We start from the raw sequence: 4403 nt of genomic DNA on the forward strand, positions 1-4403 counted from the left end.
TACATGGGAGCAGGCCAGAAAGTGCTCTACAAGAACTCGCACATTCTGAGAGCTCTGCTACATCTTCGGGGGCTGGATTAAGATGAAAAGTGTATTTTATTTGTTCGTTGTATTGCAGAGACATCTTACCACTCTTATGTTTGCTCTTTCTTTTTATGTTTGCTCTTTCTTTTTATGTTTGCTCTTTCTTTTTATGTTTGCTCTTTCTTTTTATGTTTGCTCTTTCTTTTTATGTTTGCTCTTTCTTTTTATGTTTGCTCTTTCTTTTTATGTTTACTCTTTCTTTTTATGTTTACTCTTTCTTTTTATGTTTACTCTTTCTTTTTATGTTTACTCTTTCTTTTTATGTTTACTCTTTCTTTTTATGTTTACTCTTTCTTTTTATGTTTACTCTTTCTTTTTATGTTTACTCTTTCTTTTTATGTTTATTCTTTCTTTTTATGTGACAGTTCCTTGTTTTCTCAAGTTCTTGCCAAGTCTTGTTTACCGAACAGTTAAATAGAACAGTTAAATAGAACATTACTGGCTCATTGAATCAGTATTATCAAATAATGGAATGTCACTACAGGAATAATACAAAGGGTATAAATGAAGCCTCTATTACATGGGGATAAAATTTTGTAAGAAACTTCCAAGGAATTTAAAAAGTTCAGGTGGAATCTGCTTTTAAATGAGCCTGAAGAGGTTTTCTACTAATGCATGTTTTTATAGTATTAAGGAATTCTTTTCAGAGGAACATAATATTTTCATTTGTACCAACAGTATGCGTAAGTACCAGTAATCAAGATAAATATAGTGTTTTTATTTTATTTTTGCTGCAAAAATAGCAAAACTCATCTACTACTTTCAGTGTCCAATTTCCTAATCTAATTCCTTCAGCATCACCTGATTTAATTCGACTACATTTCATTATCCCAGTTTCATTTTTGGTGATGTTCATATTTTAAACTCTTTTGGGGAAGATTTCATCCACTCCATTCAATTGTTCTTTAAATTCCTATGCCATCACTGACAGAATTTCAATGTAACTTACAAACCTCCTGAACTTTCACACCCTTTCCAAATTTCTGCTTAGCTTCCTTTACTGCTTGCTCAATGCACAAATCAACAACTGCTTTCTTTCCGTATCCTTCAACTCTTGCAACTGCAGTTTGGTTTCTGTACAAATTGTAACTAACCTTTCACTCCCTATATTTTATTCCTGCTACCTTCAACATTTCAAGGAGAACATCAGAGTACACCATTTCATTCTGTGAGTTGACACAGCTTCCCATAAAAACAACTTATTTTAAACTTTCTCTGAGCTCTTTAGCTTACACAATATTTGTGAATTCATTAGGTCATCTTTGGTATGGGTATGAACTGTAATTGCTGTGAGCTGAGGTGAGCTGAGTTGGTGACCCCTCACTCACAGCTCCAGCTCCAGCTTCAGTCACGCAGTTTGAGGCTGTTGCCAATAGGCATCAATGTGGGGGGCCATATGTGAGGATCCAAGAGAAGGGACCTCCAGCATATCCCCCCCCCCCCCCAGTTCACCTAACAAACAGGTTTCAGGTGCTATCTGTGCCGGACACAGTCTGTGAGCCAGATGCATCCCCTTGCCCTGTTCCAGAGGAAGCCTCTAGGCTCACAAGTTCTCTCTGCTATCATACAGGGTGGGATGACTTGCAGTTAGGAGCTCCAACATTAGGTATGTTAGGGGGCCCCGTAGGGATATGGTTGCTAAGGAGGGGAAGGAATTCAGTGTGCACTCTACGCGTGTAGTGGGAGGAGTCATTCCAGATGTGGAATGGCTGCTTTTAAATGCCATGAAGAGCACAGGGTGCAGCCTACTACAGGTAGTGGCTCCTGTCAGTACTAACAATGTGTGTTGCTGTGGATCAGATGGAATTCTCTCTGGTTTCAGATAGTTAGCTGAAGTGGGAAAGACCGCCAGTCTTGCTTGCGAGTTGAAGACGGAGCTCACCATCTGTAACATCGTTGACAGAACCAACTGTGGTCCTTTGGTACAGAGCTGAGTGGAGATCTACATCAGAGGCTCAGATGTTTCTGTGACTGTATAGGATGCAGATTCATTGAATTACGCCACAGAGTGACCAGTGATTGGGTTCCATTTCCCAGGTCAGAGGTTCACTACACACAGAAGTGGCTACACAGGTAGTGGGAATTGTGTAGAGGGGACTGATTGGTTGGTTGCATGCTTAAAGAGACCAACTACCAGGTCATTAGTCCCTTTGCCCTCAAACAGACATGTCTATATCACTGTAGATCAGAGATAGCTGACCGAGCAGTGCCCAGGGAAAGAAAACCTCAAGGTCTACCAACATCAGCAAGGCTGAAATAAGAGTCAAAAAGATGAAAGGGAGATACGAGAGGAAAGGCAAACAAGGTATCCCATCTAGGGGGCAGCTAGATGCCCCTGAAAGGAGAATAATGCAATGAGGGACATTCACCACCCCCCCCCCCCCTCCCCCCCTTCCCAGTCCCTGGCACTTACCCGATGTACTCTACTCCAAGATTGCCCTGGAAAGACTAGCAACACAGACAGGGCAAGAGGGGCACAGAGAGACAAAAGACGAACAAGTCTAATAGATCACCCAAGAGGAGAGGAGGGCGGGGGGAGGAAGAAGGATAAAAGAGCAGGTGGGATGAGGACTGGGCTGGACCACCAAGCCCAGACAGCTGCAGCTCAGTCTGAGCAGAGGAGGCAGCAGAGTGTTTTACCAATCCCTCAGTGGGTTGATAAGGTTAAGCAGCCCTCCCTTAAAGAGAGTGGTAAAAGATTGCTTCATGAATAAAACATAAAACTAAGTCAGCCACTGGGGCATTGCCTCCTAACACCAGGGTTAGTGCGTCAGGGAGATTAAGAGTCTGTCGCAGGGTGGCTAGGTTGGGAGAGTCTAGCAAAATGGGTGCTATGATGACAGGGGGATGGGTCTTTGGTACAGAGCAGATGACCATGAGTCAGCCAAGTATAGCCAATGGGGAACTGGCAGGGGATGGTAGAATCCTTGGTAGAGGTCTGCATGGAGGACCTCGACAGATTCATAGTCTCCTTTGTCACCCATAGTTTGTTTGGTGAAGTCAGAGTAAGTCATTCCATATTCCAGGCACCTAAAACTTGATGTCATAATGCTGATCGGAGGTCTGTTTCTGGAATACTGATCAAGAGTCAGTTTATTGGTAGCTATTTTGGACAGCCTATCAATGAGTTCATTCACTATGATCTGGATGTGGCCTAGGGTCCAGTCATAGGTCACTGAGCATCCACACTGTTCAAGGGCATAAAGGGAATCTTGGACAGCAATGGTCAAGGGATGGTGACGTTAGCAGTGGTCAAGAGTATGTAAACTGGTCAAGAAGTCACTGCATATGAGAAAGGATGCACCAGTGCAGGAACAGATATACTCAAGAGCTCGAGAGGTAGCTACCAACTCTGCAGTGAAAGCACTACAGCCATCTGGCAATGAGAGTAGTTCAGTGCATCCAACATGAGTATAAGCAAAGCCTACACAACCAGTCACCATCAAGCCATCAGTGTAGATGATTCTGAACCCTGGGATGCGCCAAGGATGGAGAAAAATTGGCGGCAGAGGGCCTCAGGATGAAGTGAATCTTTCAGACCTTGTGATAGGTCAAGGTGAAGCTGTGACCTAGGGATGCACTGCAGAGGTGTACAGGAGCGGGTCCAAATGAGAAGTGGAAGAGAAAACACACTAGTTCAGAGATGATAGACCAGATGTGAATTGTGATCATAACCCCTGATTGAGTCTGCCATTGCGGGAGATGGATGACAGTGTTTGGAGAGAGGAGATGGTAGTTCGGATGCTTAGAGGAGCTGTGAACACGGGTAACATAATTTACAGGCTATTGTTGGCACCTGATCCACAATAGAGGGACCCCAGCCTAAACAAGTAAGCTGTCACAGGACTAGTTCAAAAGGTTCCTGTTGGATGTTGAACCCAGCAGTGGTGTATCAGATCCAATATCTGCAATGCTGAGGGTGATGCCAAACCATATGCCAGACTCCCACAATCAAGGTGGGATTGTATCAGGGCTTTGTAAAGCTGCAGAAGGGTAGTGTGATCTGAACCCCAACTGGTGTTACTCAGCCAGCGAAATTTATTAAGGTGCAGCCAGCATTTTTGCTTCAGCTGGCAAAGATAGTGAATCCATGTTAACCGAGGATTGAAGACCAGTCCTAAAAATTGATAAGGCTCCACCACATTTAGTAGTTGGTCATCGAGGAAAGGTTCTGGTTGTGGGTGAACAATATGATGTCAACAGAAGTGCATGATGTGAGTCTTGGCAGTGGAAAATCAAAAGCCATGGGTGATGGCCCATGCCTGAGCCTGTGCCTGTGCCTTCCCTATGGCACCTCACAATGTTCAGTGACACTCATA

The sequence above is a fragment of the Schistocerca americana genome, chromosome X (assembly GCF_021461395.2).
Source record: "Schistocerca americana isolate TAMUIC-IGC-003095 chromosome X, iqSchAmer2.1, whole genome shotgun sequence".
Taxonomy (NCBI): domain Eukaryota; kingdom Metazoa; phylum Arthropoda; class Insecta; order Orthoptera; family Acrididae; genus Schistocerca; species Schistocerca americana.